The 11777-nt window shown below is 42.3% G+C and overlaps 2 pseudogenes; both read left to right on the forward strand.

The window, feature by feature from the left end:
* The first annotated feature begins 1927 nt into the window (after window positions 1–1927).
* On the forward strand, window positions 1928–2710 carry LOC147621018 (triosephosphate isomerase, cytosolic pseudogene; annotated as a pseudogene).
* A 7754-nt stretch (window positions 2711–10464) lies between these two features.
* Window positions 10465–11329, forward strand: LOC147621019 (triosephosphate isomerase, cytosolic pseudogene; annotated as a pseudogene).
* The last annotated feature ends 448 nt before the right edge of the window (window positions 11330–11777 follow it).

Raw genomic sequence — 11777 nt, forward strand, 5'->3', positions numbered from 1 at the left:
TTACGGCTTACGGCATACGGCTTATACATAGGCCTTATGCATACCGCTTATTCATAGGCCTTAAGCATAGGCCTTTACATACGGCTTATGTATAAAGCCTATGCATAGAGATACGGGGCATTGTTATATGCCATCTAGAATGCTGCTTATGTCAGGTTAGGAGTGGTTATCCGCAAGTAGGTGGTTATAGTGGAGGGGGAGCCCTCAATCTTCTCACTATCCTTCTCTTGCAAAAGAGGAGTGGCCTTTGGCTTTAATAGTGGGGAACGTGTGGAAAGTCTTCAGAAGCTATCATCCAAAAGGGGCACTGTCGACCCTGCTTGTCTAAGTAGTATTGTAGGAGGTCGTAACAATGCCCTAATATCACTAGTTGTATTTTTTGTCTAAGCTTATGTTATTGTTTTCTCTTAGTTGGCTTGACATATGAAAGATAAGTGGCCTTATTCATTCTCTTGGTTTAGGAAATGGACTTACGCATAGAGATATGGGGCATTGTTATATATCATCTAGAATGCTGCTTATGTCAGGCTAGGAGTGGTTATAGTGGCAGGGGAGCCCTCGATCTTCTCACTATCCTTCTCATACAAAAGAGGAGTTTCCTTTACCTTTAATAGTGGGGAGCGTGTGGAAAGTCCTCAAAAGCTATCATCCGAAAGGGGCACTGTCCACCCTACTTGTCTAAGCAGTATTGTAGGAGGTCTTAACAATGTTTTAATATCACATGTTGTATTCTTTGTCTAAGCTTTAAGTATGGATTGGGTTAGAACAATCATATTTTCTTGCCTATGCATGTATGTAGCAGCAATGTCGATCGACCCGTCACAACATCCTGATGTGGCCAATCTGCTGTCCATTATAAATGAGCGATATGGGTAGCAAGCTTGCTTGGAGTTTACACAGACACATGTATGGTTCCATGAAACCTTTTCACATATACAAAGTTAATCTTTTATGCATTCTATTTGACTATATATTTTAATCTTATATGCAGGCGGGCTTACAGTCGGGGCCCGTACGACACCATGGGGGCAGACTACCCCACTTGGCCAGTCGAGCCGTGGGGGCAATCTACCCCACTTGCTCAGTCAAGGCAGACCACGCCTTTGATAGGTGCAGAGCCGAGTGGTGTAGGCCCTTCACGATTTGGGGGTGTGATGAGCCTACACCACCTTCCTCTACTAGAGCCACTCGCACTCACGCACGTTGTCGTGCAATGGCACGTCTATGGTGTGAAACCATGCATATGAGGCCATTAAATGCAAATCCAGATGCATGGGATTAAGTGCCATGACTTGAGTCATTATATGATGCCTAAGTACATATGTTCATATTGTAAATGAGGTTCAATAAGACGAGCTGAGACTAAGTCAGGTCTCAAAGCCTGTGTACATAACGGGTGTAGTAGGTGTTTTTAACACTTGGATAGTGTGATGTTTTTAGTGGAGGAAAAGGGCAGTCTTTTGCTGTGCAGATGCATGCTTGAAGGCCAGGCAAACAGTGGAGAAATGTGTGAGTTTTTGTGAAGTGCACAGGCTAATAAGGAGCCATTTTGGAGGGCAAATAGCAGGAGCTAGGAGTGCCTGATGGGTATGTGATGAACTGAAGAGTTGTGGTCAGACATGCTATGAACAACTTCCTAGAAGGAAATTTTTGCATAGGAGCTACAGTTTAAGATCTTTTTAGCACCCAAGGTGGGTACTTTTCATCCGGAATAGCTACAAATGATAGATGGCTAGTTTGAAGCGGCTTTTGTATGCACATGATGAGCATACTGTGGTGAGACCCAGATGTCTGGACATAAGTGGTCATATGGAATTCAAGGCCATGAAGTTGGACTGGTGATCGGGTGCGTGAGCGATAGGGGTGGTGCCTGCTCTTTCTGTGTGTTAAGAAGAACGAAGAAGAAGAAGAACAGAGCGGAGTTTCCATGGCTCGCAAGTTCTTCATGGGAGGCAACTGGAAATGTAATGGAACTATGGAAGAGGTGAAGAAGATCGTTATTGTTCTCAATGGGGCGGATGTGTGGTGATCAGTCCTCCATTTGTTTTCTTGCCACTAGTAAAGAGTACATTGCGTCCTGATTTTGATGTGGCTGCCCAAAATGCTTGGGTTAAAAAAGGGTGGTGCATTCACAGGGGAAATCAGTGCTAAAATGTTGGTGAATTTAGACATTCCTTGGGTCATACTTGGACACTCACAGAGGCGGTTGTTGCTGAAAGAGTCTAATGAGTTTGTTGCTGATAAGGTGGCTTATGCACTCAGCCAAGGACTGAAAGTCATTGCCTATATTGGTGAAACACTTGAGCAACGTGAATCTGGAGAAACTTTAACTATCGTTTCTGAGCAAGCTAAAGCTATTGCAAGAAAAATCGATGACTGGAGTAATGTTGTTCTTGTGTATGAACCTGTTTGGGCTATAAGCACCGGCAAGGTTGCAACCCCTGTCCAAGCTCAAGAGGTGCATGCTGATCTGCGGAAGTGGCTTGCAGCTCAAGTGAGCCCAAAGGTGGCTTGCGTGGCAACAAACACGAAGGTTTTTTTTTTAAGGGAATATCCGATTAATAAGCTAAAAAAAAGGAGGCACAGTGTATTCGAATCGGGGGAAATTCGAAATTTTAGCTGCAAAAGTGAAGGGCGCCCGAATCTCTTGCGGGGAAAGAGAGAAAAACCAGAAAACAGCGCATATCGAAGGGGGTGTGCAGGAAAATGAGAACCAGAGCAGAAATTGACCAGTGATTCAAAAATTTTGAGGACGACTACTGTAAAAGGCATCTTGGGGTTAGAATTAAAGGAGAAATGAAGCCCTATTGAGGGAGATGATCTTCAAAAATCCTACTATACATGATGAATACTGGTTTGGGTGCATAATGCTGTGAAGCGAAGTAAGGAAAAAGCAAAAATTCGAGCATTCGCTTCTTTTTTTACTTAAAGATAAGAATTCTAGTTGTTTTTTTTGTTACTTACAATTTCCAAAAAATCGTGTAGTCCCGGGATAAATACACTACCCCTTTAAAGCTTTGGGGAAGGTTTTGGGTAGTTTTTTTTTGTTGCTTTGGAGAGTCTTGAAATAAGAAAGCATCAAAATACAAAGATTCCTGGAATTTGGATTTTACTTTCTACTCGGTTGGATTTCGGATTGCTAGACATGGAGTTTTCTAAAATCACATGAATATGTTGTACATATGCCATATGTCATCTTGTCTTTGTGAGTTGTTGGAATCTGAAAAGCAGGTTTTCATGAAATCAAGAGATATCTTGAAATGATGGAGTTGGCAATATATGAAATATGTGATGTGAATGGTCACATGTATATGGAAATCATTTGTAGAATGTGTTATGCCTACATGTGATTGGTTTGAGGCATTTGGAAAAAGAGTCAGGAGAACTATGCTTGGAACTGGTCATGCTCTTGGCACACAATTTATGTGCAATCATCAAGCTGAATTTGGGGATGTATTGAAGTGAATTAGCACATGTATATTTCATCAAAAATGGAGATGTCTTATGCTCCTTGAAGAGCTATGTGTTTGTGTTTTCTTGCTGGGATTTGAAGCACCTCTCACAGCCAGAAGTCTCGCACTTTCCCAGCGATACCGCCCACATCCCGACAGCTTTTGGTGAACCCGACGTGAAGCTGCTGGGGTGAGAGTGTGGTAAAATACACAGGGAAGCTATGGCTGAGAATCCTGAGGGACAGGGGGTTCATTTTGACCCCGGGGTTATGCAAATGTTTCAGATGTTTACTATGTATATGCAACAGCAGCAAGCTGCTAAGAGGGGACAAATTTCCACGACTAAAGCACTGTAATCGATTGTGAAAAAGGTGGATCAGTTTGATGGTAAGGACATCACAAAGTACCTGCACAATTACACAAAGGAAATGGAGCTAAATAGGGTGACTGAGGAGGATATGGTTCGAAGCTTTGAGCTGGTATGTGTTCCTGAAATAAGAGAGCGCATAAGAGGATTACAGACAGCACATGGTGACAGAAATTGGGAGGATTTCAAGCTTGCTTTAAAGGATGAATATTTCATGGAGGATTCTGAGCGGGTGACCAAACGAACTTTCTTGGAATGGGTCACAAAACCCAAAATGGGAATTTCTGCAATAGAGTTGCTAAGAGAGTTTGAGAAGCGCTATGCCCAGCTGTCAAGGATAGAGCAAACAACCTTGGATAGGGAAAAAACAGAGCTCTTCTTACAAGCAGCTGGGAAAGATCTCCAAGAAAAACTGAAAATTCTTCTTGAGGATAAGGATACAGAGCAGGGGCTAAAGAATGATTGGAATAATGTCGAGGATGCGGTCACCATGCTAGCAAAGCGGCAGCGAAGGAGGGATAAAATGGTGATGAGCTCGGCAACTCCTATAACTGTTGTTACTCCTGAGAATCTACCAAAACCAGCTGCTGCAATCCCAAAGGTAGGAGGGCCGATGGATGAGCTTATTAAGGGCATGTGAGACCTAAAATTGAAAATGTCCAGGATTGAAGAAAAAGGGCTACCATTAGGGCAGGCTTCTATGCAAAGGCCTCAAAGCAAAGAAGGGTTTACATTCAGATGTATATGGCGTGATGACCCAGAACATGCAAAGAAAGACTGTGCTAGCTATAAAGAAGCCCTCAGAAATCAACTTGTGTTTTTCAAAGATGGGAAAATCCACCTTACAGAGACTGGTCTTCCATTAAGCACAAACTTTGGGAAAGGAGGGATGAAAAAGCTGGTTGAGGATATGGCTGCTAGCCATGCCATCTCTATGGTTGAGGCAGCAACCTATGGGTTAAAGGCTGGTCAATCAAAGCAGGAATCTGAGAATGATGAAGATTATGAGAATGAAGATTTTTGGCCATCAACAATGGAATTAATTGCGTCAAAGAAGGTGTCTAAGCAAGCTTTGCATGAGGCAGGTGACTGTATACGTCTTGAGACTGGCTGGGAGGAGCCTGTGGATTCTTTATATGTTCATGCCTACATTGCAAAATGCCAGAATAATGAGGCACAGGTAGAGGAAAAGCGTAAGAGGGAAAATGAGAAAGGAGGGCCATCAAAAAGGGTCACCCGTGGTAGTGAAAAGAAGGATCCTGGGCCATCACATATGCCTCCACCGCATAGCAAACCTCCACAGGAAGTATCAATGGAAGAAGTGCCAGCAAAAATGAAGCATGAGAAGGAGAAGGGTAAAGGGAAAAGTCCACTCTACAAGCTTCAATCTGATATTGAAGCCACAACAACAGACCTCAAAAAGGTGCTTGAAGAGAGAATTCTAAACAGTAGGGTGGAATTTACACTAGGAAAAGTCTTGGAAATTGCAAAGAAAGAATTCCATGATGAGATAATTGATATTATACGAAGGAAAAGGCAGTCCATAATTGAATCTATTCCATCACAAGGGGAGGCAAGCACTTCCAAGACTCATGGAGTACAGGTACAGCAAAAGGAAGAGAGAGAGAATGTGATGGAATGTAATCACTCTGCTGAAGGGGCACGACAAGTGCGCTTTGTGGATGAGGATGATGAAAAAGAAGTTCTTACAAAGAGTCATTACTCCAGGAGCCATTGGGCAAGGGCCACTACTGAAACCCTTGTCAAAATAGGTGACTTGGAAGAGCCGTATGTCGCTCTAATCAACCATGGGTCTGAAATAAATCTTATGGCTAAAAATCTCTACAACAAATGTAAGTGGCCAATGGATGTAGATCATGGGTGGATGATTAAAGCAGCTAATAACTCATCTAGAGAGCTCTATGCAGCCTGTCCAAAGGTAAGGGTAACTATAGGGGATGTGAAAGATGATCAAAACTTCTTTGTTCAGGAGATGTCATCGTATCCCCTCATCCTTGGGCAACCCTACATTACAGCTATGAGAATGGAAACAAAAGTTTTGGATGATGGCTCGGCATATGCAAGAATAAGGAGTAAAGATGGCAAGAAAGCTGTCCAGTTCTTGACAATTTGCATTAACCATGAAAGGAACCGTGAGTCTCTTCGAGCATAGTCACTCCCAAAGATAAACAGAGAATTCATGAACTACAGGGAGATGAGGGATTTTGGCCAGGTGCCATTGTAAAGCGAGATTCCAATGGTACAAAGGAAAATGAGTTCTCGCAGGACTCAATCAATGTAAATAACTTTTCAGCAAATTTTCAAGGATTTTCTAGCTATGGGTCACTGGTCTTTGTAAAAAGCAAGGATTTGAAGCGTGGCATGCGTCGACATGTACAAAATGAACAAAAAAGTCTTGAGCAGTGTGGTCTTTTGGAGAAGAATGAGTTTATTTCAGGGGTGCTTGATGAGGTGTCATTTGTGGATTCTATGGGTGTGCTTTTTGCAATGGAAAGAACATGCTTACAGGGTGGAAATGAGATGATAGAGGTGTCATCTATGGGGATGTATGATATAATCCGGGAATTTGAGGGGATGGAATGTAAAAACATGAATTGTGAGATGGATGCTCATGTTGATACAAAGTATAAAATGGTTGCAAAGAAGGTGAAACTAGTTGCCTTGCCCTTGCCACCAGGAAGCAAGGAGAAAATAGATGAAGCCTCTATGCAACCGAATCTCAGAGATCCGAAGAAAATTGGGCATAAGTTTACACAGGAAACCTTAAAAGAGCTGAAGATTGGTGAAAAGGATTTTCTGTTGCCAGTTGAAAAGGAATGCTTTGAGGAGATGCTTGTAAAACATGGGAAAGCCTTTGCCTTTCAGTCGCATGAGATAGGCTGTGTTGATCCAAGTGTAACAGCGCCAATGGTGATCTTCACTGTTCCGCATGTGCCCTGGAACCTGCGGCGGCGGCCGATTCTAGTACCAAAGGCTCTCTTGCCAAAGCTGATGGAATTACTAAAAGAAAAGATCAGGATGGGAATTTTGGAGCCATCATGCGCTCCATACTCCAACAGATGGTTTACCGTGCCAAAGAAAAATGGAACATTGCGCTTCATTCAAGACATGCAACCTGTAAACAAGGTCACAATGAGGAATGTGGGAGCAAGTCCGATTGTGGACGAGTTTGCAGAAGCATTTGCAGGGAAAGCTATATACTCAATGGGGGTGATCTGTATTCGGGATATGATCAGTTCCAGCTGGATATACAAAGCAGGGACTTGACCACAATGAAAACCCCTTTGGGATTGGTAAGGATGTGTACCTTACCTTTTCTGGATGATGTGCCAATAAAAGGCTGTGTGATGAGAAAGATAAAGATGGGAATTTGGATTCGAGGGGGTGCCGCAAGTTTGTGGCAAATCATATAAAAGATTGTGATATGATTCTATCCAGGCTTGAAGAGGTGAATCTTACTTTGTCTGGATCGAAATCAGTGTTTGGGGTTGGTGAAGTGCTAATCGTGGGGCATCTTTGTAGTACTAATGGACGCCGACCTTGTCCAGCCAAGATAGATGCAATACAAAGAATGAAAGAGATATGCATTAATGTTACAGAGCTGAGGAGATTTCTTGGTGCATGTGTCTTTTATGTTATATGGATCCCGCATTATGCACATGTAGCAGATCCTCTTTATCAACTTTTGAAGAAAAATCAAAACTTTTTGTGGAGTGTAGCACATACTAAAGCTATGCGGAAGCTGAAATATCTGCTTCAATCATCACCTACTCTAAGGAAGGCAGATTATGAGTGTGGCAGGCCTGTGATTGTTACAGTTGATACTAGTCCTACTGGGATAGGATGGGAAGTAGGGCAAGATGATGAGGATGATCACACAGGTATGTAATCAGATTTGGAGCAAAGGTATTAAGCATTCGTCAGCAAAAATATCCGCAGATCAAGAGGGAATTATGGAGAATAGTCACTGCTCTAAAATGTAAAAAAGAATATCTTATTGGGGCATCTGTACTTGTGGAAACTGATTGCTTGCCACTCCTTGGGATGATTACAAGTTGCACCACTCCAGATATTGCTATGCTTAGGTGGATTGCCTATATCAAGTCACTAAATCTTGAGTTTGAGCATATTGCAGGAAAAGATAACCCAGTTGCAGATATGCTATCAAGAGCCAGGTATGAAGATGAAGAAGGGATGATTAGTGACATTGATTATGTAGGTACAAGATTCTATACTACTGCATATGCAAAAGGGGACCATACTTGCTTATCAAATGCACTTGAGTCTTTTACTGAGGAAATGTATGAAGGAGATTGGTTGCTTATTGGTCAATACTTGAGTACTTTGACAAGACTGGAAAATTGGTCTGACTCAGAATTTAAGAGGATTCGTAGAAAAGCATATGGGTATTTTCTAAAGGATGGGTACCTGTGCAAGCATCCTAAGCAGAGGAATGCTATGCCACAGAGAGTCATATGTGATAAAGAGACTCAAGGGGAGCTCATGAAAGAATTCCATGAGAGTCTCTGGGCTAGACATCGAAGTGTGTGGGCCACCTTTACCAAAATAAAGGAAAGATATTGGTGGAAAGGAATGTACAAGGATATTTCCCAATATGTGGAAACATGCATGGTATGTCAAATGTACTCAAATGTGTGACATCGTGATGGCTTGCAACCAACCTACCCACCTGCCATGCACTACAAATGGGTAGTGGATCGAGTTACAATGCCTTTGGGAATTTGGTAGATGCGGTACATAGCACTTGCAAGAGAAGATTTGACAAATCAGGTAGAAGGGCGTGCTCTTAGAACAAAGAGTACGGAAACAGTATGCAAATTTCTCTTGGAAGATGTGATTTGCCGGTATGGTTGTGTTGGGAAAATAACAGCTGATAGGGGTGAGCTAGATGTTGAAGAAGCAAGGGAATTCTTCTCTAGAATTGGCATCAAACTATCCCTAACATGTGCTTTCAACCCTGAGGGCAATGGTAAAAGTGAGCGAGGACATCCTCCAATCATTAAAGCTTTGGCTAAGGCATGCAGAGAAAGAATGTGAGAGTGGCCAAGGCTGCTACCATATGCTTTGTGGGCTGACCGTACAACTCATAGCTCAGTGATAGGATACATGCCTGCAGAATTAATGTATGGTCAGAAGCCAGTAATGCCAGTTGAAGAAGTAGTTCCAACTTGGAATGTATTACCCTGGGTGGAAGGATTGAACAGGGAAGACCTCCTTGCATTGCGAATAAGGCAGCTGGAGAGGAGGCCTAAAGATGTAGAGCTTGCTAAAGCTCGTTTGAAAGATGCAAGATTGAAAAATAAAGAAAGATTTGATAGAAGACACAGACTCCGGCCAAAACCTATTGAAGAAGGTGATTGGGTCCTAATGTATGATAGTAGTCTTGACAACCAGTTTACTGTGCAAAGGAAGTTTGCACAGGAGGCCTGAAGATGTAGAGCTTGCTAAAGCTCGTTTGAAAGATGCAAGGTTGAAAAATAAAGAAAGATTTGATAGAAGACACAGAATCCGGCCAAAACCTATTGAAGAAGGTGATTGGGTCCTAATGTATGATAGTAGTAATGTATGATAGTAGTCTTGACAACCAGTTTACTGTGCAAAGGAAGTTTGCAAAAAGATGGTTTGGCCCTTACATTGTCAAGCATGGAAATGCCACGTATACCCTGTGTGAGCTTGATGGAACAGAGATAAAGAATCTTGTAGCAGGCAAAAGGATCAAGATGTTTAAAAGAAGGCATGACAGTGATCCTTTTGATTCACAGGAGACTCAGGATGAAAGGCTTGACAGTGATAGTATGGATATGGTTGAAGAGGAAGAGGATGATCTTCCTGGTAATGTAGAAAATGAAGACGACATCCAGATATATGTGGATCTTGATGATGATTTGGCACATACCAGAGGATGTGCAGGTTTAGAGGGGGTGGATGTCGTGCCATGGCAAGACTATGGTGTGAAACCATGCATAAGAGGCCATTAAATGCAAATCCAGATGCATGGGATTAAGTGCCATGACTTGAGTCATTATATGATGCCTAAGTACATATGTTCATATTGTAAATGAGGTTCAATAAGACGAGCTGGTCTCAAAGCCTATGTACATAACGGGTGTAGTAGGTGTTTTTAACACTTGGATAGTGTGATGTTTTTAGTGGAGGAAAAGGGCAGTCTTTTGCTGTGCAGATGCATGCTTGAAGGCCAGACAAACAGTGGAGAAATGTGTGAGTTTTTGTGAAGTGCACAGGCTAATAAGGAGCCATTTTGGAGGGCAAATAGCAGGAGCTAGGAGTGCCTGATGGGTATGTGATGAACTGAAGAGTTGTGGTCAGACATGCTATGAACAACTTCCTAGAAGGAAATTTTTGCATAGGAGCTACAGTTTAAGATCTTTTTAGCACCCAAGGTGGGTACTTTTCATCAGGAATAGCTACAGATGATAGATGGCTAGTTTGAAGCGGCTTTTGTATGCACATGATGAGCATACTGTTGTGAGACCCAAATGTCTGGACATAAGTGGTCATATGGAATTCAAGGCCATGAAGTTGGACTGGTGATCGGGTGCGTGAGCGATAGGGGTGGTGCCTGCTCTTTCTGTGTGCTAAGAAGAACGAAGAAGAAGAAGAACAGAGCGGAGTTTCCATGGCTCGCAAGTTCTTCGTGGGAGGCAACTGGAAATGTAATGGAACTGTGGAAGAGGTGAAGAAGATCGTTATTGTTCTCAATGGGGCGGATGTGCCTCCCAAAGATAAAGTTGATGTGGTGATCAGTCCTCCATTTGTTTTCTTGCCACTAGTAAAGAGTACATTGCGTCCTGATTTTGATGTGGCTGCCCAAAATGCTTGGGTTAAAAAAGGGTGGTGCATTCACAGGGGAAATCAGTGCTCAAATGTTGGTGAATTTAGACATTCCTTGGGTCATACTTGGACACTCACAGAGGCGGTTGTTGCTGAAAGAGTCTAATGAGTTTGTTGCTGATAAGGTGGCTTATGCACTCAGCCAAGGACTGAAAGTCATTGCCTGTATTGGTGAAACACTTGAGCAACGTGAATCTGGAGAAACTTTAACTATCGTTTCTGAGCAAGCTAAAGCTATTGCAGGAAAAATCGATGACTGGAGTAATGTTGTTCTTGTGTATGAACCTGTTTGGGCTATAAGCACCGGCAAGGTTGCAACCCCTGTCCAAGCTCAAGAGGTGCATGCTGATCTGCGGAAGTGGCTTGCGGCTCAAGTGAGCCCAAAGGTGGCTTGCGTGGCAACAAACACGAAGGTTTTTTTTTTAAGGGAATATCCGATTAATAAGCTAAAAAAAAGGAGGCACAGTGTATTCGAATCGGGGGAAATTCGAAATTTTAGCTGCAAAAGTTAAGGGCGCCCGAATCTCTTGCGGGGAAAGAGAGAAAAACCAGAAAACAGCGCATATCGAAGGGGGTGTGCAGGAAAATGAGAACCAGAGCAAAAATTGACCAGTGATTCAAAAATTTTGAGGATGACTACTGTAAAAGGCATCTTGGGGTTAGAATTAAAGGAGAAATGAAGCGCTATTGAGGGAGATGATCTTCAAAAATCCTACTATACTTCATGAATACTGGTTTGGGTGCATACTGCAGTGAAGCGAAGTAAGGAAAAAGCAAAAATTCGAGCATTCGCTTCTTTTTTTACTCAAAGATAAGAATTCTAGTTGTTTTTTTTGTTACTTACAATTTCCAAAAAATCGTGTAGTCCTGGGATAAATACACTACCCCTTTAAAGCTTTGGGGAAGGTTTTGGGTAGTTTTTTTTTGTTGCTTTGGAGAGTCTTGAAATAAGAAAGCATCAAAATACAAAGATTCCTGGAATTTGGATTTTACTTTCTACTCGGTTGGATTTCGGATTGCTAGACATGGAGTTTTCTAAAATCACATGAATATGTTGTACATAT

The sequence above is a fragment of the Cibotium barometz genome, chromosome 31 (assembly GCF_041138505.1).
Source record: "Cibotium barometz isolate CiBa-2024 chromosome 31, ASM4113850v1, whole genome shotgun sequence".
Lineage (NCBI taxonomy): Eukaryota > Viridiplantae > Streptophyta > Polypodiopsida > Cyatheales > Cibotiaceae > Cibotium > Cibotium barometz.